This window comes from Rhinolophus sinicus, chromosome 2 (genome assembly GCF_057876585.1).
Source record: "Rhinolophus sinicus isolate RSI-liver-muscle chromosome 2, RSI-T2T, whole genome shotgun sequence".
NCBI classification, from domain to species: domain Eukaryota; kingdom Metazoa; phylum Chordata; class Mammalia; order Chiroptera; family Rhinolophidae; genus Rhinolophus; species Rhinolophus sinicus.
Window position 1 is genome coordinate 36,194,968 of NC_142502.1, and position 24,200 is coordinate 36,219,167.

Genomic DNA, 24,200 nt, shown 5'->3' on the forward strand with positions numbered 1-24,200 from the left:
CCCTTGAGATAAGAAAAAATATATTCTTATTTGGGGAAATATACAGCATTAAAGTAGGAATATTGTCCTAAAATCTTATACATGTAACCCTTCTTACGTTCTTCTCATTCTTAATGTATTTCTTTCTGATTGGAAAGTAAATGTTTTCATTAGATCTTTTTGTAAATTTACGGTCAACCTATAATTTAAATAGCCATTTGCCTCCCTCACAACATTTACTAATGTATAATATTTAATAGGTGAGATTCCATTGAGCCTTAGTTCTGTATATGCTTTGTATGCTAAGTGGTTCCACACACACAAGACTTCCAAAGAATTCCACTTAAATCATTCATCTCAATCTCTTTTAAGTTCAGTGCTAGGCCCAGCCTTGTGCATTCAAATGTTGTATATTCATGAGCCAAAAGCTCATCTCAGCTGGACAAGTAGCACAGGTAGTTCAAAGCATAAATTTGGTCTAATGTCTGAGAGGGGCAGGAGTGGTGATAGCAGTGCTTCCTAGATCTACTCCAGCAGGACTTCCATCTCTTCTCTCATTTCTCAAACTTTCAAAGGATCCTCTAAGAAAAGACATTCCATAGGCTATGGAAAAGCTAAGGCAGGTTGAAACTTAGCTGGTACCCCCCACCCCAGTGTTAGATCCAATGCATTCATATAATTCAAAAGAGAGGGCTGGATACCATACCACCAGAAAAGTAACAGGTAAGACCTTCCCTCATTCCTCTAAGACTTCCCAAGATAGAATCTTCCATACTGCAAAGACACTAAATACTAATCCTCCAGCTCTCCATCCAAGTGAAATATCTAAGTCTCATATCCAAGTGAAAATCTGATAAGCCTAACAGTTGGCCTTTCTGTTCTATTCTCATTGGTCTCACAGGATCTTAAGAAACTGTTTACCTCTCAAATCAAGAAAAGTAATTTAAATTTAAGTCTATGAAAATAAATAAACTAATCCAGAATGGATCATTATTATTATTAATACCAACATCATTATGATTAATGGTGTCCATTACAGTTGGTATTTGTACCTAGAACAAAACTAGACACACTAGGATTATAACTGCAGAATATATATGTGTGTGAGTATGTATGTATTTTTTTAACAAAATGGTAGGAAGGGATGTTGTGTTAAGGTAGCATCCTAGGGTAGTAACAGCAAATATATAAAGGAATAACCTTGTAGGCAAAGAAAAATGTTAGGGAGGTACTTCAGAAAATCATTTTTGAATACTATTCTGCAAAATGAATTAAGAGTCTCATCTTTACTATGTGTCATATTGGTTTATTACCCATATCATTATTAAAATGAAAATTCTCAATTCTAGAAATAATTGAATATTACTATGAAGGGTGGGTTAGTCCTTCCATAGAAGTGCTTTGGCATGCCAATCTTATCACTTGCTGTCTGCATCACATAGAAGATATTATTAATATTTCTGTTTTAAGGTTGTTAATATGTTGAGATTATTATGCTAAGAAAAAGTCGAGAGCCATATGATTTCACTGATGTGTGGTATATAAAACAGAAAACAACAAAGCAGCAAGACAAACAAATGAAGAACCAAAAATTCATAGACACAGACAATAATTCAATGGTTACCAGAGGGTAAGGGGGGCAGCAGGTGGTAGATGAGGGTAAAAGGGGTTGAATATATGGTGATAGAAGGAGAACTGACTCTGGGTGTTGAACACACAATGTGGTAGATAGATGATATATTACAAAATTTTACACCTGAAACCTATATAACTTTACTAAAAATTGTCACCCCAATAAACTTTAATTTTAAAAAAAGGAAACATATTTTCAAATAAAATTATTAATTACTCTATTAATTTGTTCAAAATAATCTTCACCAAAGCATAGTTTGATTTCTACAGTGTATTATGAATGCAATCAATGAAACAGTAACCCAGGAAATCAATCTATTTGAGAGAAATAGCAAAAAGGAAAAAAATAAATAAAACATTCATGATGGAAACGTTTTTCTATCTTGCTTGCTAAGACTATTCTATGTCTTACATCTCTTCACATTAGTATTAATGTGATTAGTATTAATCAATATTCAGTAGATGTTTATGAAGTCAGGAAAACAAAACAGAACTTGCATAGCCAAAGATAACAAAATGCAAGAAAAACGTGTCCATATCTTTCATTTAATAACGATTTCCTTCATGACTACTATGTGTTAAGTACTGTTTTAAGTCTTAGGATACATCAGAGAACAAAACAAAAATCCCTGACCTTGTGGAGCCTATATTCCAATCTCTACTTAAAAATGTTTATAAAAGAGATCCAAGATGACAGAGTAGATAAACACTGTGCCTGCTTCCTCCCGTAAACACATTAAAACTAAAACTAAATTATAGAACAGTCAACCTGGAAAACCATCTGAAGTCTGGCTGCACAGACGTTTTATAACTAACCATATGAAGAAGCTATGTCAAGACTGGTAGCAGGGGTGGAGACGCGAAACAGCTGGCCCCAAACCTCTGGTCGAGATATCGACCATGGAGGTTTCCATTGGAGGAGCGAGAGACCCCAACCCCACACTGGCCTCCCCAGCCCAGAGTACTGGTGCCAGAAAAAGGAGTCCCCACAACATCTGTGAAAAACAGTGGAGATTCCGACAATCCGGGTGGGACGGAAGGCTGTGGGAAACCCAGACATCCTCTTAAACGGCTCGCGCACATACTCTCTCTCGCAGGCACTTACCTTGGGCTCCAGCGGAGGGAAAGTAACTCAGGGGGCGTCAGAGGCATTGGGGGTAGACTGAGGTGTGTGGCTTCAAAGCGAGGGCTGGAGAACAGTCACCATTTTCCCTGTGTGTGGTCCTTTTCCCAGGCAGCCTGAAGGCAGGCACCATCTTTACTATATTGAGCCCTCCCATACAGGCCAAATCTAAATCTGATTGGCCAGGTGAGCTCTGCTTCCTCCACCCTGCTGACTCAGCTGGGACCTCACCCTACCCAACTTGCCCAACACCAGAGGCACTTTCTTTGAGATCAGCCAGCCTCACCTGTATTGCACTCTTTCTTGGAAAATTATCAGAGTATTCCTGGGCCATGGAAGGGAATGGGTCTTGCCATCTGCAGCACATACCTAGAAGGTACTGTGCTGAGTGGAGTGCCAGACAGAGAAAGACAGATGCAATGTGATTTTGCTTATATGTGGAATCTGAACAAAATAAACAAAACAGAAACAAACTCATAGATACAGAGAACATATTGATGGTTGCCAGGTGGGAGGGGGATTGGGGATGAGTGGAAAAAGGGAAGGGATTAAGAAATACTAATTGGTTGTTACACAGTAATCATGGGAAGGTAGAGTATAGTATAAGTAATATAGTCAATAATATTGTAATAACTATGTATGGTGTCAGATGGGTACTAGATTTGTTGGGGGTGATAGATGGGACGGTGTTGGGGGTCAGGATGAAAAAGGTGAAGGGATTAAGAAGTACAAACTGGTAATTACAAAATAGTCATGGGGTTGTAAAGTAAAGCACAGGGAATATAGTCAATAATATAATAACAATGCATAGTGCCAGGTGGGTACTAGACTAGTCAGGGGTATCACTTCTTAAATTACATAAATGTCTAACTACTATGTTGTACACTTGAAATTAGTATAATATTGAATATCAACTGTAATTGAAAATTTTACAAATAGTGGAAAAGATGAAGGGGAATAAGAGGTCCAACTTTCCAGGTATAAAACCAATAAGTCACAGGGATATAATATAGAACATCGGGAATATAGTCAGTAATATACTACGGTGTCAGATAGCTGCTGGTGATCACTTATTTAGGTATATAAATGTAGAATAACTATGGTGTATGCCTAAAACTGATATGATATTTTATGGTAGCAATATTTTAATAATAATCTTAAAAAATAAAATAAATTGGAAGGGTGTTTATATATAATAAGTATGTTAATATTGTCATCAGTTCTTTCATCACAGGCAGAACAAAGAAATTGCATCTTCTAGAAATACCATTCATAGACACAAAGAAAACAGCTGTCATCCCAGGAAAATAGGCGGAGACAGCATGTTATGTATCTGTCTGTCTAGCCCCTGCAGCAGATACCACTCCTAGCTTCAACCTCTCTGAAAGACATATTTACAAACATTCGTAAGAGTGGCTCTTGAGGGAGAAAAAATAAAGACGTACTGAGAATCTATTTGTTGCATAATAACATACTATGGCATAAAACTGTCTTTTGGCATTTGGAATCATTCCCAATCATTCTCATCTGAATGAAAGCTACAAGCCAACAACCAGGTAGGTTGTGAAACAGTAACCACACCTCCTTATTCCTCTCTTACATTCTTTTATTCACTTCTTTTTTTTTTTTTCATGACAAATAGAAGAAAGTAAAGAGAAGCCCAGTGGCATGACTGATAATGTTACCGAACAAGGGTCTGCTGCCCAACATGCATAGATGCTAATATTGTAGTACAGGCTTCTCTTTGAAAGAAGACAGGTGGCAAGGCTCAAGTCTGTCTCCCATCCAGGGTTTGGGGTGGGGTTTCAAGAGGTAGCAGTTAAGGGTTCACAAGTGTTACTCCTGAGTGGTGTATCCAAGGTTTAAACGTTGGTTCCAGGTCTTATTAGAAACAGGATAGGACCAATTTGAGCTGGTTCTGTAGTTGCAATAAGTTCTGCTTCATGAAGTACATCTACTGGATTCTGGCTCAAGGATGACTTGGATGATTGTAGGACTTTTATTATTAGGATGATAATTTTTATCGTATCAGTTCCATGGAGATGATAGAAAATAAACAACTACAGAGTCCTCAGCTATCATCAAGAGGCACAGTTTTTGAGCCAACTCCCATGTATGAGTCATGAAGCATACATTGAATGATTCATAGTAGTAAAAGACAATCTCTGCACTCAAAGAAAAATATATATATATACATATATATTCCACTATGAAAAAATGTATGGTTCATGGTTCATACATATGTATGCATGTATGTGAATATACCATGTTTCCCCCAAAATAAGACCTAGCCGGACCATCAGCTCTAATGCATCTTTTGGAGCAAAAATTAATATAAGACCCAGTCTTATTTTACTATAAGGCCAGGTCTTAGAATAGAATAGAAGACCGGGTCTTATATTAATTTTTGCTCCAAAAGACGCATCAGAGCTGATTGTCTAGCTAGATCTTATTTTGGGGGAAACGGTATGTGTATGCATGTATGTTTATATATACACACATATATGTTCATATACATGTATGGAATATGTAAAATAAGACCATAAACATTTAAAAAATACAGAATAATGTCATATTCCACAACTACACCCACTTCCCAGCCCACATTCAGATCACTCTTGCCCATGGAGATAGAAAGCTAGAACAAAAATGTAATAATTGTTATGTATAGTAAGATGGCAATCATGAAAACAGATCCTAATGGCTCAATCAACTAATATTTATTCAGTAGTCGGAGACATCTGGCATGATTAAACATTTGCAATGATTCTTATAATCACAAAGGGGATTATAAGAAGAAAAACAGAAAAAATATAGTAAATGCAAACGTACATGGATAAAACATGGAATTATAAGAACAAAGCATATTAAAGGAGGATTAAGTTTGTGTAACAAAGAAACCAAATTTCTTTTAAACCTTTAATCTTCATCCTTGAAATTTTAAAGAGTTGGTCATTGTTTTTCAACATTTATATGGCGAGTTAATTAAATTTAAAGTAGTCTTGCATTTTCCATTCCAAATCTATTTAAGTTCTTTGAGATTATCTCTGAGGAAGTAATTTGCATTACTTCTTTTCTGTTCAGCTTTTCATGTTCAACATTGCCTAGTTTTGATAATAACTAGCAATCGTAAGACAAGATGGAAAGGAAAACCTTACACTGTAAAAATAGTGTGATAATAAAGACAACTCTGAGATAACTGATAGAGTGGAGAAAATTCTCTAAACAGAAATCTGCATTTCCCAGGAGATCTTAAATTTCAACACCAAGAAACTGTTTTAGACCTGAAAAGCCTATTCTATCCTATATAGAGAAAAATTTTGATAGGATTAGAATGGTTCACAGTGTGATATCGTAGTTAATTTTTTATCTCCACAACATGTCTAGGAGTATTTGAGGAGTGAGTTAATATGCTGGCTGTGCTATCTCCAAAGGTCCTTGCTCTAGTTGACCTGAGGTACATCTCAAGCCTGTGATTGGTGGAGGATCCTGGGCATTTGACAGGCTAGAGTCTGTACTATAGAATCAGCACCATATACCTAGTGGTAGCTGAGACATGAGCTGGTGATGATTCTCCATCCCCGCGATTCACATTTTTTAGAGGGAGTAAAAAAGCAAATTCACCATGAGTAGTGTGAGACGAGACATTGAGCACAATTCAGTAAAAATAAGTAAACCTTACTATTCCATTTATCCATTAATTTTTCATTTTGGAGGCTCACTCAAACAGATTCAACCTAAAAGAAGAAAGAAAATAGTGGTATGCCAAGAACCAGAAGCTACCAGACCAAATACTATTCTCTGCTGCTTGTAGTATATGGTGCATGCAGATATAATACAGGAAAATTCCAGGGCCAATGTTGCAGCAGCATGAAAAGCCTGGTGCTCAGGGAGGCCTAACAGGGTGAAGCTGGGCAATCCTGCCCAGGCAAACAATTAACTTCATTAACAGGCAAAAGAAGAAGACAATTTTTAAAAAGAGAATGAGGAAAAATGTGATGTACTAGAAATATGTCTCTAATTCACTTAATGAATAACACATACTAATGGCAATAGGCTGAATAATTATCTTCATTTAATAAAATAGATGAAAACAAATAACGTCATTACATGCCAAAGTCATTTTCCAGAGCTCCCAATATCCCATTAAAATCAACCAAATTACAATTTCTAAAGATTTGTTTTTTATAATTCATAATTTAAGATAGTAAGAGTAGGCTTACCCATGCTTAGACTCACCTGAACCATTTCAGCCTATAGAACAATCTTCAAGTAAAAGATTTTAGTGTCTGAATTTAACTGCATTCACATTCTATTTTCAAACAAATTTCAAAACCTTTAATACATAGAACTGGCAAAGCTAGTCAAATATAAATTGTTAAATAATTTCAGTGTAAATTCATTGAAAAATATATTTTATACTTTAAAAATTAAAATATGAAATGTGTGAATTTTACTAAATAGAAAGCACTTTATAAAGAAATAATTTTGAATAATTTCAGAAGAAGGCTGATTGCATTATGTATCTATATACAATGTCTTTGCACCTGAAACTCTCTAAATGAGAAACACTTAATTGTATTTAATATGTATCATTTATTTAACGTGGTTACTTGTGTAAGAACAATTCAGATTTCCTCCAGCTAAACTATGGAGAGATTGCTACTTTATTTTCAGTAATAATATTTATCATTCATAACCTGATCTTGATACATGGGGCCCAGAGAAAATACCAAAAGATAACTCTTATTTTGTTATATAGTACTTTTCATTAGGCAATGATACATCTTAGGTTTAAATTTTTGAATGAATGAATGATTAAATGAATCACATTTTTTGTAAATAGTACTTTGTTAGTAATTATTAATACTCATTTAATTAAAAAATATTTACTGAGTGCCTAATCTAATGTGAAAGAGTCATAAAGATGAGTAATACACAAACCTTTGCTCTGGAAAAGGCTATAATATAGCATGGGAAATAAAAGTAATTCATATATTCTTGTAAGAGAAGATAGAGTGAAGGAAGTGGCATAAAAGATTAATGGGGAGAATTCAAACTAGAAAACAACTCCAAGGAATTCGACGTACCAGGAAGATCTTCACAGATGGATTTGAAGATGGGGCATGTGGGCTTGAGGGGGAAAGGGAGAATATTTCATGCAGAGGGAACACAATTGCAAAGATACAGAGATGCGAAAGCATGGGTTGTGTCAATGCAGTAGTGAAAAGTCCAATTTGATTAGCCTATAAGACAACTATAAGGAAATAATTGGAAATAAACCTGAGAAAGTAAGCTGTAGGTAAATTATGGCAACCTTGAATTCCTGGCTTTATTCTGAATTAATGAGGAGTCATGCAGAGGGTTTGAGCAGGTAGAGTGATCAGATCTGGCCATCAGAAGATTATGTCATCAACCATGTACATTGTGGGAAAGAGCTGGCAGACTCTGAGAGCCCAGGCAAGAAGTAGCAGAGCAAGATTAGGGCAGTGATCCTGAAAATGGGAAGGAAGGAATGATAGATTAGACAATGTAAACCTGGACAACTAGGCAAATAATTGAATGTAGGAAATAGAAAAGATGAAATAGCAGCTGGCATCTAGGTGACTAGAAAATTAGTGTTGTAATTAATAGTAATAGGTAAGTCCAGAGGAAAATGAGTTTTGTATGGGAAATTGATGCATTCCATTTCAAACAAACAGAATTCAAGATTCTAGAAATACATTAAGAGAGATCAAAAAACTATATCATCTTTGAAAAAAAATGTAAATAGCAACCATACCAATCTTACCATCACCATCCATGATACGAACTCACTTGCCAAATCTTCTGAAAATGTCCTTGGTTGAACCCTGGTTTTATTTTTGTCCATAACTCCCGTCTCATTTCACTCACATTTGAAGTAGAATCAGCCTTCCTGTATCTTATTGTTCCTATCCACATTTCCTTCTAACTCAAATAACATTTGTTAAGTTTGTTATTTTGTTAATCACATTTCTCCTCCCTTTTAATACCACCCTAAAATAATTCCTGCCCACTAAGTTTTACCCCTTTATCCTAAATTACACACAAAAATATCTTTTTTTCTTTAACTATGCTCTTTACTGTTTCTCTCCAGTTGATGCATTTTAAATAAATGTATGTCTTAAAATGAGAAGAACCAGTTCCATTTTTTCCTCAGTGTTGGTTTCTGTTTATTTCTTCTTCTTCTTCTTCTTTTTTAAATTGATATTTGACAGCAAACAGATACTGTTTTTCTGGGAAGATTTGATGAACTCACAAATCTGAAAATTCTTTATCACTTTTTTCCACAAATCTGTTTGAAATACAATGTAACTATAAACTTCTAAAAACGACACATAAACAAAATAAGCCCAAATCCAAAGTCCATAGTTAGGATGTTGTCACTTTATTACTTTGTCTTTGACTTTTTTGACATGCTTCCGTCATCTCAGGAAAAAAAGTTATTCCATTCTAGATTTCTTTCCTTAAAGTAACACAGGTCAGGTTTTACTCTCGTTTTACTAGAATTCCTAATTTGAAATATACTTATGATACTGTTTGGCTAAATAACCTAGTCAAGCCATGAGTGGCTCCTGCCTTTTGCCCCTGCAGCACTTTTTACCTATTTCAGTATATGCTATAGTTCAGTCATTGTATGTCTTTTCACCAAATTGTGAGATCCTTGAAGACAGGGACCATCCCACCTTAATCCTTATATGCCTCATGGCTGCACAGTGCCTGATAGATAGCAGATGGTCTAATGTTCGATGAATAAATACATGAAGAAATTAGTGTGAAAATTGTGCAGAAAATCCTAATAGCCATTTAGGCCATAGTGCTTTAGAAGAACTACGCTTAAAATGTCTATTTCTGTGATTCTCCTGGTAGTTTCCAACTTGTTTAATTACACGTAAAGTTAGAATTTTAAAATGCATGAGATAATATATCATATGCTTAACAAAACCAATATGTGATATGTTAAATATATCCTTTTAAACAAATAATTGTTTGTATAAGTAATGTTTCTTATAATCTACTTATATTTACATACAAATTAAATCATACTCTCTTCCACCATATTTCCTTTGTAAATTTTTTTCTTTTGTGACTTTTTCTGATTATGAAAGTAATGATGTTCATGGTAGGAGATTTGGAAAATGTCCAAAAGCATTAAGATGAAAAAAAGTCATTCATAATTCTACAGCCTAGAAATAACAATATTAATTTTGGGTACATTTTCCGCATATATTTTGATATGGAGTATCATAATTTGTGTACAGCTTTTTATCCTCGCCTATTTTTTTCATTTAACATTGTATTGTGAGTATATTCTTTGTCAATAGACATTTTTAGAAAATATATTTAATGGCCAAGTACTATTCCCATTGAAAATACGTAGTGCCATATTATTTTTGTCTATCCCTCTACATACTAAGCACGTTCATAACGTTTAAAATGTTAAGATTATATACACTGCTGTAAGAAACATTGCTATAATAAAATGGCTATCAGGTAAATAACTCTGAATGTGTAACCCTATGGCAAGTTGTTAATTATATCATTTAATCTAGTCTTCATGATTTTCTGTAAGTAGATATAATTATCCACATTTTGTAGTTGAGGAAATAGGTTCAGTGAGACGAAAAAAGTAACATACCCTAAGTCACATAATCAGTAAGAAGTAGAAGAGGTATTTGGATCAAAACTTGTCTCATGCCCCCGCTTCTCTCTGACTAGAAAAACTATAGCTCTGATTGGACCTTTACAATTAAGTCCAAGAAGGCAAATTATTGAAGCAAAGGGACCAACTTTATAAAATGTTGTGAGCACATTTAAGAATATGTGTGTCTCCATATCAGCATTAAGAGTAATTAAGTTTTAAATCTTTGCCATTTTTACAGATGAAAACTTTAACTCTTATTTATTATGCTTTTATTTGACTACTAGTGAAATTAACTGAAAACTGGTTAACTACTTTCTTATGTTTTGTAGCCATTTTTATCTCCTGTTGGAGAATTGTATGTTCATAGGCTTTTGCCATTTTTCTGTTAGGGCCTTTGTGTTTTTCTATTGATTGTGTGATCTCTATAAACTAAGAATATCATATTTTTCATATTTGTGGTAATATTCTAGTTTAGACAATTTTGTTTCATTTTTGAGACAAAACGAAACATAAAAATTCACCTCTTTGTGCATTTTGATAAACTTTCTCACAATAAAATTGAGCAGGAGATAGAGATTTTCCACATACCTTCTTCCCCAACACACCTATGGCCTCTCCCATCAACATCCCCATCAAAGAGCTACATTTGTTAAAAGTGATGAGCCTAGGGGCCGGCCGGGTGGCTCAGGTGGTTGGAGCTCCGTGTTCCTAACTCCTAAGGCTGCTGGTTCGAATCCCACATAGGCCAGTGGGCTCTCAACCACAAGGTTGCCGCTTCAACTCCTTGAGTCCTGCAAGCGATGGTGGGCTCCGCACCCTGTAACTAAGATTGAACAGGGCACCTTGAGCTGAGCTGCCTCCCGGATGGCTCAGTTGGTTGGAGCATGGGCTCTCAACCATAAGGTTGCCAGTTTGATTTCTCGACTCCCACAAGGGATGGTGGGCTGTGCCCCCTGCAACTAGCAATGGCAACTGGACCTGGAGCTGAGCTGACCCTCCACAACCAGGACTGAAAGGACAACAACTTGAAGCTGAACGGCATCCTCCACAACTAAGATTGAAAGGACAACAACTTGACTTGGAAAAAAGTCCTGGAAATACACACCTGTTCCCCAATAAAGTCATGTTCCTCTTCCCCCCCCCCAAAAAAAAAAAGTGATGAGCCTACACTGACACATTGTTATCCCAAAGTCCATAGTTTATATTAGGGTTCACTCTTGGTGTTGTACGTTCTATGGGTGGTTTGGATAAATGTAGAATGGCATTTATCCACCATTATAGTATCTTAAAAATTTACACTTTTAGGAGTCAATTCTATCAGACTTTCAATTTCTCTTTTGTACTTGTAAAGTTTTTTAAATTTAAATATTAGATGAATATTTCTTTGCAAATTTTTTCTTTATAAATTTCTTTTATTTTATATAGTTTGGGTAATTATTTTTATAATAATATTTCTGACATACAAAGAGCATATGGAACAATATAACTACACAGACCTCCAATGTAGCTTAAAAACTAAATACCAACATAACTGAAGACTCCTATGTAACCCTCCCACTGACATTCCTTTTCCTTCTCTCTTCATCTTTTTTGACAATTGGTTTGGTGCAACAAGGAACCCACAGTGGCCAGTTGTCAGTCTCAACAACCAGTTTAATGAAACCATGTCTGAGTCTGTCCCGTAGTGGAAATATTGCTTCCTTGGGAACTAAGAACTCTAAACCAGCAAAGTCAAAAGTTGCAGAAATAAGTAGCAAAAAATGCTGATAAATGGTCACTTCTATTTCTACCCCTTGAATCCTAGCTCTGGGAGAAACAATACCATGTATTGGTCTCAGATTCAAATGATATACCTAATCCTGGAGGACATTACTTCAGCCCCGAAAGGTGTTGCTATCCAGCTGGCATATTAACTGAGTTCTCAAAAGAACATTAAGCTGCTTCAGGGTGATAGGTAGCATGCCAAGACCAGTGAACTCTATGAACATGAGCCCATTGCCACACTTCACTTGTTGTAAAATAAGTTCATTGGTCAGAGGTAACGCTGTGTGAATTCTATGATGCTGAATAAGACATTCTGTAAGTCCATGGATGATGGTTTTGCCAGAAGTACTGTAGATGAAGGCAAATCCATATCCAGAGAAGTATCTATTCCAGTGAAAATAAAGCACCATGATGGAAAAGTAATCATCACGCCAGCAGGTGTCTGGCAAGACTACCAGGGGAATGGTGTCATATCAGTGTCTCAGATTTTGTCTCTTGGCAGGTTGGACATTCAGCAGTGGCCAGGGCCAGATCCAACCTTGTGTTGCTGAGCCCATGTAAAACCTCCATCCTTGCTTCCATGGCCACTTTCTGTGTTCATTTGGCTAGGACAGCAATAGCTGGAGACAGATAATGACTGATATCCACAAAAGAGCAGCTTTTGTGTTATTAAACTCTTCCTTTGCTGATGTCACTCTTTGGTGAGCATTAACATAGGTCACAAATCTCCTCATACTCTATACAGTCAGAGATCTGTCCACATATCTCCTCCCCAGACTGTCTTGTGACCAATTTTCTGATTGTGTTCCTTCCAAGTCTCTGACTGTTCATTCAAATGTTAAGCACTGTATCAGATCAGGGTAGATTCATGTCTCTGGCCATACCTTCTCCTAGGCAATACTGAACAACCACGTGCACTGCTCTGAGTTCTGCCCACTGGAAGGATTTCCCTCACCACTGTGTTTAACGACTATCCCTGAGTGGAGCTGTAGTCCTGCAGCTTTGCACTTTAGAGTGGTGCCAGCATATTGGGCAGAATCACCTATAAACTGTAACCCAAGTTCTGTTCTTCCTTAGTCAGTTAGTCATAGGGTGTTCCCATGAGGCTATAGGCACAGGTTGAGATGGAGGAAGCAATTTAGACAGAAATATGGGCCATGAGCATCTGTGACACTTGCTCAAACACCAACTTGTGCTTTTAAGACCTGCTTGAACCTGATCTTGTATATACTAATTTCATTTGATAATATAATGCTACTGTATACAATGCTACTGTACAATGCACACCATTTGGTGTGATGCCAAACACTTGGTTCATGATAGGCAGCTCAGGTGATTTGATAACTTAGTGGCCCATCATCAAGCTTTCAGTTATTTGTGGCTTGTGCAGCAACACGTCAATAGCTGCTTTGCAAAAGCAGGAGAGTTTTCTGCAGAGAAGGCAAAAAATGTTGCTCCAAAATTGTTAAACTTCCATTCTGTGATTCACTTGTAGGGATTTGCCAAAGGTTGCATACAGCATTCCAATCTACCTCTGTCATTTCAAGAATGATCAGATCTGCTCAGTCATAGGGTCCAGTTGTTGAGCAGCTTGTATGGAAACCTGAGACTGATACAGAGCTTTCGCTTCCTCTGGTCCTACTCAAAACTGGCAGCCTTTGGAGATACTTGGTAAATGGGTTGGGATAGTGTATCCAAATGATATACGCTGTCTCTAAAAATCCAAAGAGGACCGCCGGGTGTTTGCCTCTTTCTTAGTGTTAGATGGGCAAGATGCAGTAACTTGTCCTCCATCTTCAAAGGAATGTGTCAACATGCTCTAGACCACTAGACCTCTAAAAAGTTCACCAAGGGGGCAATCCGCTGAACTTTTGTGTGGTATTTGTGTATTATATACATCCTTACATTTCCAAGGTGCTGACTTTTTCTCTTGCGTATTATGATGAGACTAGCCAAAAGTATCATCACTAATAAGAGCTAAATGATAGTGAACAGGAGTTTCAAACAAGTCATCAATAATATTTTGAAAGAAAGCAGAACACTAAGATAAGAAATGGAACCAGAGGCTAAAGTCCTAATGGCAATTTGAAAGGAAAAGAGGGCCTGCAGGGTAGGAAACCACAAAATTAATGTATGAAATTATTCCCCACCCCACCACCCATCACAAAGAGATTGCCACATTCAGGAATAATTCTGCTGGTCCTTTATCTTCTTTATATTCCTTCCTCACTTTCAGCACTTGGTATCGCCTCTACTATCAACCTAAATGCTGAGTTTTATCCATTACCTCTGCCACAATCTATCTAATATCTCCTAGCTGCCTACAAGATAAAAAAGAAAAAAAAAAACAGCAAAAAGGCTCTTTCAAATATGACCCCGAACTCTCCTTCTAGCCTCAGGTCCCTATGTAACTTATCCTCAAGCCATGCTGAATTCCTCCTCTTTCCTACAATACGTTGAATGTTTTCACAACTTCCAGTTTTGCACACACTGGTCCCTCTCCTCGGAATGGCTTCCCTCCTCTTCTTTTGGATTGCTCAATTCCTCCTCAAGATTCAACTCAAATATCATGTCTTCTCTGATTTCCCTGATTGCCTCAAACACATGGATCAGTCCCATCTCTGGGTTTCCCTCAGCTTTTGACTCATACTTATTAGAGAGCTCACCACAAGAGACTGTTATATTTATATCTACAGATGCCTAACTCAGGGAATAAAACACAGGAGGAGCATAATAAACATTTACTCAATAAATGAATGTATGGATTTATTACCTTCTGGTTTGCCCAGATTCTCCACTGTAGACTCCATCTATTTACCTGCAATTTGCTGTTGATTTTTTAAAAAAACTTTAAGAGGGAATTTATTTTTCCAAAACAACTACCTAAGCAATTATCTAAAGTCACTAATAGAATGTTCCTTTGAATTGATATGTTTAGTCACTTAGAAAAGCCTGGTATCTAATGTTTAATTCACTCTTTTTTTTTTTTTTTTTTTGGTGGCCAGCCTTGTATGAATTTCTGTATATGAGACATGAACATATGGATGCACATGTGCCTTTGAAGTAGCGTTTTCCATTTATTTGGCTAAATACCTGGAGGTAGATGGAATATATTTACAATGGAATATTACTCAGCCATAAAAAAGAAGAATGAAATCTTGCCATCAGCAACAACATAGATGGACCTAGAGGGTATTGTGCTGAGTGGAGTAAATCAGACAGAGAAAGAAAAATGACGTATGATTTCACTTATATGTGGAATCTAAAGAACAAAATAAATGAACAAACAAAATAGAAACAAACTCATAGATACAGAGAACATTTTGATGGTTGCCAGATGGGAGGGGTGTTAGGGGAAGGGTGAAAAAGTGGAAGGGATTAAGAAGTGCAAATTGGTAGTTACAAAATAGACATAGGGATGTAAAGTATAGCATAGGGAATATAGTCAATAATGTTGTAATAATTGTGTATGGTACTAGATTTATTGAGGTGATCACTTTGTAAGTTATATAAATGTCTAATCACTATTATACATCTGAAACTAATATAATAGCATTTGGCAACTGAAATTGAAAAATAAAAAATATTTATATTTAAAAGAGAAAGAATAAACTGGTTAATTACAATGTTGATCTTCTTTTTATAGTTTACTCTGTTAAAGTTATGTACTTATCCCAGAATAGTGGACAGAGCCCTTGATTAAAGTCCTGTTTTTCAACATACTGACTGTGTGACCTTTGAGAGATAACCCCTCTACTGCTCAGTTACCTTTCCACTGGCAAATGAAGATAATCATTCCACCTATCTTACAGATTTCTTGAAAAATGTCAGTTTCAGTAAGGACAAACACTAGTCAAATAAAAGCATTAGGAGCATTTTGTGTGCCTGACAAACACATCAGTACATTTAATGAGGCATTCCAGAGGTGACTCGTGTACTCTAAGACTTATTTAATCTCATATCTCTACCAACCTGCACAATGTCTGAACAAAATAGAAATTTAATTAACATATATTTAAGTATGTGCATTTCAAAGATCAGTGTGACAGTACCTGAAAAATTCAGGAATCTTTCCTTCATAGCTGGAGCTAATTTTTTGTCATTATTGTGGCTATTATCTTACTTTCATCAGAAAGAATCAAGTAACTTGTAGTCATAGTAGACAAGTGTAGCAGTCCTCATGTCTACGTAAAATTCCAGCCCAAGTAAATCCCAACTCAGTAGTATAGAATTTTAAACTGGTAAATTTAAGGAATCTATGACATGCTATTTATTGATTTTTTTTGAGAACTACAGGATTTCAATTATACCTGTTGACCTATAAATGTAAATATCCACCAGAATACTGCAACACACTGACAATTTGTTTTATCTAAATTAAAAGTGTCATTTTACTCCAACTAATATAAAGGCACCTGTGTCACTTTGCCCCAATTTTATGGGTTGTGAAGAACTCCGAGCTCAAGCTGGTCTGACAGCTGCTTTTGTGGCGACAGCAGTGGAAATAAGGCTACACATCAAGGGAACATCACCCTACCACTTAACATTTTTCCCTCTCCTAAATCTCACCTTGATTTTGCTTTATATTCACAGTTTAGTTCCCTACGGAAGAAACTGTAAATTACATTCCTGAAAAATTAAACACATTCATTCATTTCACAAAGGTTACTGAGTTCTTAATATGTGACAAAAGGGCAATGTGCTAAGTCTAGACATAGAAAGATAAAGGTTTCACTGTAAATTCAGGGAGACAGACCGATGAATGGCTTGTGCCCTAAGGAAGCAACAGTTAAAAGCAACTAATTTCAAGAGAAAACGGGATCAGGGAAGGCTCTTCAGCAATGGCGGCACTGAGCAACGCTGAGAGATGCTCAGAGATGACTATGCTGATGAGTCAAGCTATTTCTAGAGTGAGGAAACTGCACGTCTTAAAGGCTCAGGAGTATCAGTTTGCTTTGTGAATCCTAAAAACTGCAAGTAGTTTAGTACACTTGAAAAAAAAAAGAATGAGTATTTATAGGCAGCAGAGTACAAAGCAGTTAGGATAGTATGAGGAACAAGTAGATAGATGGTCAGGGGCAGATTGAGAGGCTCTGCATACACTGCTATGATTCTGTGATGACAGTCTCCTGTGGGCTTGAAGTACAGGCTCAAAGTGACTACAGCAGTCAGGACCAAATCACAGTAATCTGAACAGAGATAATTTAATAGCAACAATTACGAAGTATAACAGGGGATTGGAATAACCAAGGATTAGTTAGTAAAAAGGACTCTAGAGAATATAGGAATAATAGATATAAGGAGCAGCCACTACCATAGAAAGAGAAGAAAGCTAAAATATTCTCAAAGCAATAAGAGAAAATATTGTAAGACTTTATTGTGATATAAAGGACTATTTGGGAAAGACAAAAAGAACATGATAAAAAGCCTGATGGCAAAGATGAAAAATTCAACAGTAATGATGAAAGATAATGTCAAGAAAATCATCCAGAAACCAGAGTACAAAAACAAAATATGGGAAATAAGAGAAAATAAGAAGACGGTCCAGGAGGTACAATATTTGAAGCATAGAAGTTTCAAAAAGAGAAATCAGAAAAAATAGTACCCAGGGAATCATCAATAAAATAATTTAAGAAAATTTCCCAGCACTGAAAAACAGGAGTTTCCAGATTAAAAGTGCCCACTAAATGATAGCAAGAAAAAGAAAAAGAAACTCAACTAAGACCTATTAATGAAATTTCAGGATAACAGTTTAGCAAAAGGTTTAAATGAAATCAACCTAATGAAAAATCAAGGTTATTATTAATGTCAAGAAAAATTAAAGTATAAAAGGAAATGTAGTTTTATTAAATTCCTAAAATGCTCAGCTATAAATGTTATTTACATAGTCATAATAATGTAAACAATTAATTAAATCTAAATACGATTTTAATGTAACTCTATTATGGGAAACGGGGGAGGGAAGCAGAGGAGATGGAGGTTTCAGGGAGATAAAATCTAAGCATCATATTAGAAAGTCGATAGATAACATTTAAAATTCAATAACCAAAATACAGGCGTATAAGCATAGTATTGAGAAATACGGACACATATGAAGAAGCAATCTCTAAAAAAGTCGAAAGTGATTGCCTCTGGGAAAAGGAATTGGAGGGGTACGATGGAAAATTACTGTATTTTATTATAAACTCATGTGTACATATTTCCTTTTCAAGAATAAAATTAATTTAAAAAGGAGTAAAATATTAGGTAAAAATGTTTTCGTAGTCACACTTCACTGCCGCTCTGGTTCAATGCTCTGAACTGGGGATAAAATTGGAATAAGACAGGATTCCTACCCTCAAAGAGCTCACAAGGTTAGAAATTGACAGAAGAGTGGTGAGAGAAACACGAAACAAATAAATTAGAGGACATTGACATTAAGTGCTCGATATAGAGTATGAATTGTAGCATGGGGAATTCAATTGTCTCAAAGAAATATGAGAAAAAGTTTCTTGAAAATAAATGGTTTTACAGTTTAAAAGAGGTTACCGTATCAGCTCATTAATAATAATAATAGTAGCAATAGCTGTTTTTCTTTTTTTCTTTTGACCTCATATGTATAAGATACTCCTACTAGGTCTTTTACCTACATCCTTTGATTTAATCCTGTCTCTAATGAGGCAAATCTTATTAGCCTCATTTTACAGATGAGCTGAATCATAGTAGCGTTAAGAATAAAAAGCTTCACATTTATGATATGATTCAGCCTCTGGGAGGGAATGAACTAGATTCTCTTCTTGGTGTACTTCAAGTACTGTTATTTTACAGTGTATGTTTCTCTCTAGGTTGCAGTCAAGAAAGTTGAAAAGTCACTGCTGTAGGTTACCAGAACTTCACGATACTGTTGAAATGGACCTGTGTGCCAGAACCTGGAGAGGTCTTGGTGATGCAAAACATTCCTTTAAAAATTTAGTATTAACTATTGATCACTACAGATATACGAGTATATAATTACAAAGAAAGTATTTTTTTCTTTAAGGAAGCCTCTTAAAATTTTCATGTGAATAAACTGAAAGCTCAATCAAAATATGCTTATGTTCTCATATTTTCTACTCCTAAAATGTTAATGTTGTTAATTGTACTCTTAATATAGTCTGAATAAATTTAACCTCTAGCTACTTAACTCCACTTTTCTGCCAATTTAGTAATTGTGAACCTGCCATATTTGTCTCAAAATAAAGGATGAAAACTGAATACTACAATGAAATGCTTAACTCTGTATTTTGTATTTATTCTGCTATCCTATTATTGAAACGCTTTGAATAGTGTCTACATGTGACCTTTATACTGTCACAATACTATATTCTAAATTGAAATGAAATGATAGATACAATAAATATTTGATGTCCTTTCGCCTATTATTCTCTATGTATGCTTTCCATCTTTATGTCACATGACCACTCTGCAAAGAGTAGGATGAGATTTCATATTTGCTAAGAGATTTCTTTTCTAAATATTTCAGAAATGCTCAGGAAGTCAATAGTTCAACCATTGAAAGTTTCTAAAGCCATTGCATAAATTATAGAAGCTTTTAAAATCTCGCCATGAAAGTCTCATAAAAGATTATTTTCATATTTAAAATTCACTGTGAATTTATATTTTTTATCAGAAAACTGGTTGAAAGTTGTCTTTAAGCTACTGTAATTCCCAGGTGTATTTCCAATTAATTAGTCATGTCAAAATAGGTCTGTTGAAATTAAATTACCTTTTTTCTCTCTTTACAACACATTTCCAAATCTGGGAGGAAAGAGATTCAACAAAATACCAGCAACACATTTCCTATTCTCTAAAATATGAATGGTAAATAAGATGTTCTAAAGGTATACACAGATTTTTTTTTATAGATTTAGCTTTGTTATTCACTGGTCTAATGCTGAACTGTGTGAACAAAAATAAAAAATGACGCAAATCAGTAGTCATAAGCCCTTCTTTCCCTGCATCTGTACAGCACATATTCTGAGCCCTCCCATAACACTCGCTACTTCCTATGATGTTTTGTGTTATGTGTGTTAAGTCTCATCTCCCCTACTACAACACAGCTCTTTGAGAAAGGTCCTTTCTCTTATTTATAATAGCTTTTGATCTCCACTGTACCTAGCCCTGATTTTGTACATATGTAGCATTCAGTACACTAGTAATGCTTAAGAAAAAATCTGTCCACTAAAGAATATTTGAAGAACACAGTAAATAAAACAAATGAAATATATTTTCTTCACCTAAATATACCAGAGATAATGTTTTAAAATATTAATCCTCCTGTTGTATACCTGAAACTAATATAATATTGTATATCAACAATTAAAAAATAAAAAAATATTAAAAAATAAAAGTAAATATTAATCGTTCTTTACTTTTTTCCTGTTTGTGGACATTTTTATATAGTTATAAGCATAATGTATGCATAATTTGTATATAAAATTAGACATTATAACATGAAAAGTCCCCATGTCATTTTAAAATTATAGTAAATAGTGAAAAGCTACATGACTTTTCACTTAGAGGATATTAAAACATAAAATTATTCATCATTCTTAGTTGTGAGGTGTAAAAGTTGTTGCAAGTTAAGCTGAGCCTCTAAACCCCCAGTGTTTTTGAAATGCTGTGAGTCATTTTGAGGATAGCAGTGTGGTCAGTGAATTCTTGATAAGACTACCTCTCTAAAGGTGGGCTTTATGATGTATTGTACCCAACTAAAGGATCTTTGTGTTATCCACAGCTCTGACATGTGAGATACTGGGCTTCATCAGATACTATTGGCAGTTTTGTTCCCCGGCTTTTCTACCTTTACCAGCCACACAACTGACCTTCTCAAGAAGAGGAAGCAATTTGTAGCTTATAGCAGTTGAAGACCTCCATGCCTCAGTTCATTTCTAGTAGACACTAAATCAAATCTCACTTAAGTCCCACTGGTAACTGGGATGCTTCCAATTAAAGAGAAATGAGCCTTTAAGAGAAGACCCCTGTACCTAGGACTCCCACACCCATAACAACATATGTATACGACTGTATACGACTACATGGGTACCCAGGGTGATCTCTCCAGTCTCTGCCTCTTATTCACACACTTAACCCCAACAACTACGCTGCTGTTCTGGAGGATAGTCTTTGCTCTGTGCTATATATTTACCTCTCTGCTTGGTCCTTTTGAAGCTAATGGTCCAGTCAGATCATTTTTTTATTTGGAGAGGGGTAGGAAATCTCCACCTAAGTTCTGCCATGGACACTGCATTTTCTGGCACGCTCCATTCCAACACTGGGGCCCACATCTCCAAAGTTCCTTCCAGGTTGGAGCCCTAGACCACCTTCCTGTGTAGGGGAAAAGATCAGACACTGACTATTTGGTAGATAACTTTCACATTTTCAAATTGTTATGAGTACTGTTTTTAAATTTTTATTATTTTCTTTAGGGACAAGTACATGAATTTTTACTAATGTTTCCTTAGATATTTGAAAAGAAAGTGAGATATATGTATTTAGAGTAAAAAAGTTTGTATACATTTATTAATTTGAATACTTTAATACATAAATTGTTAATGCTTAATCTATTATTACTGCCCTGTTACAATTACATACTTTAAAATGGTCTTTGTACTTTAAAGTATCATTTTTGTCTTATATAGATATCAGTGTATTATTATACTGTTTTCAATATTGATTTGATTATTGCATTTATAAAACGTTCACCACAGTTCTGTCATAGAGTATTCTCTGTGAATATTACTGTTATGGTTATTTTAACAGAAATGAAATAGTGGTTTTAGAAAGTGGAAATGAAATGTCATGTGAAATGATATTCTGCATCTGTTTGGGACTGCTTTCAGAAGCAAGTACCAGATATCTGACTTACAGTGCATTAGCCAAATATGAATTTACTTTTTCCCACATACCAAGTTCAAAGTTGGCAGCACCTAGATAAGAAAAAGAAAAATTCTTCAGCAATCCACAGACTTCTGACTATGTCACATGGGATGGAACTGTCACGTGGCCCCCTATATGCAAAAGAGGCTAAAATGGACATCCTTTTAGCAGGCCATTTGGCATCCTAAACAAAAATCAAGGTCCTATTTAAAAAAAAAAAGGGCAGAGAGGATATTGGGTAGGCAACAGATATTATCTTTCATGTCTGCTTTGTTCCTTTAGATGTCGTTTTTCATTTGTGTGATCTTTATTACTGCTTTATTTTTCTCTTATGTTATTTTCATTGTTTGACTACCTTACCAGGACTTTATTATTGTTACTATTATTAATAACTATTAATTTTAGTCTTTATGTTATTTGGCATATAGTCCAAGTTATGGAAAATCTCTGTTAAAATCAAAACTTTTCTTGTAAAGAAAATCCATACTGTCCAAAGTATTTTCAGGGTAGACAGAAATAAAGGATCCTTTTGGAATCAGTGCATTCAAACCAAAGAACCTTGCCCATTAAGTTCAGGAATTTATATGTTTATCATACTCATAGATGGTCAAAAACCCAAAAATACGCAAATTTCTTTGAACGTTAGTTTTCTTCGCAATCTGCAACTCAAACTAGGCAAAATGTATACAGAGGTATACAAAATGTTCAGATGCATTTCTCATAATTCCTATTAATGGGAATATTTTCTAGAACTCATACTAGAGCTGATTACCAATTGTACCTGATAATTAAGTAGAAGCATTTCACATATTTTTTCAAGTACAATAATGTCTTAATGACATAATTTTGCTGCTGAATTTTATCCACAAATATAATTTTTAAGGCAATATAAAGGAAATTACAGCTCAAAACATTAAGGTATCATGGTCACAAACCTTCTGAAGCCTGTCAATTGACCCAAAGTGCCAAGTACAGAACTAGTGCTTTATAGATATTAGTTCAGCTAAGCCTCAGGTTAAAAACTGGCTGATATCATGGTTCCTCATCTGGAGATGAGGAAATCAAGGCTTAGACTAGTTAAGAATATTTCTCAAAGTGAAATCATTAACGCGGGGTTATAGCAAGAACTTAGACCTCGACACGCCTTAATTTCAAAGCCGTTGTGCTTAACCTCTTGCCAGTTTGCCTCTCCTATGACCAGACAGTCCAGTTATCTTGAAAAGAACAACAATGTTCCCTCCCTGGCTGCTTGAAGGTCAGCCGCCATCATGAATGACACAGTAACCATCCGGACCAGGAAGTTCATGACCAACAGACTATCCAATGGAAATAAATGGTCATCGACGTCCTTCACCCTGGAAAGGCAACAGTACCTAAGACAGAAATTTGGGAAAAACTAGCCAAAATGTACAAGACCACACCAGATGTCATCTTTGTATTTGGATTCAGAACCCATTTAGGTGGAGGCAAGACAACTGGCTTTGGCATGATTTATGATTCCTTGGATTACGCAAAGAAAAATAAACCCAAACATAGACTTGCAAGACATGGCCTGTATGAGAAGAAAAAGACCTCAAGAAAACAGTGAAAGGAACCCAAGAACAGAATGAAGAAAGTTAGGGAGACTGCAAAGGCCAGTGTTGGTGCTGGCAAAAAGTGAGGTGGAGATTGGACTACAGAAGGGATGAAAATTCGTCAGTGACTTTATCTGTGGTGACTGAGCAGATTTTTCATGAGAGGACTAATAAACTAAGAACTTGAAAAAAAAAAAGAACAATAGTCAGCAGGTTCAAGCAGGACTAAGAGTCTAAAAAGAGGAAGAAAGGATCATTTTTCAAGGTTTGTGGACTTTCCAACCACACAAATTGTGGTTGGAATACAGTTTCCATGATCATTCCCTATATGAACAAAACTAAGCAGTATAAGACAATGGACGTGTGTGTGTGTGTGTGTGTGTGTGTGTGTGTGTGTCAAAATTTGATAGTTGCCATTTTAATAATTAACTACATAATCAAATCAAACTTTATTAGTAAAAAACAAAGGAAATATTGTTTGAATCAATAGTGATTATATAAAAGAAACTCATAATTGAACATTTTTTAGGGAAAAAAGAAAAAGGGAGCAGTCGATGATTTATAA

At 35.5% G+C, this 24,200-nt stretch overlaps 1 pseudogene; it reads left to right on the plus strand.

Annotated features, from left to right (window-relative positions):
* Nucleotides 1–22,909: 22,909 nt before the first annotated feature.
* Nucleotides 22,910–23,726, plus strand: LOC141571894 (small ribosomal subunit protein eS24 pseudogene; annotated as a pseudogene).
* Nucleotides 23,727–24,200: the final 474 nt, after the last annotated feature.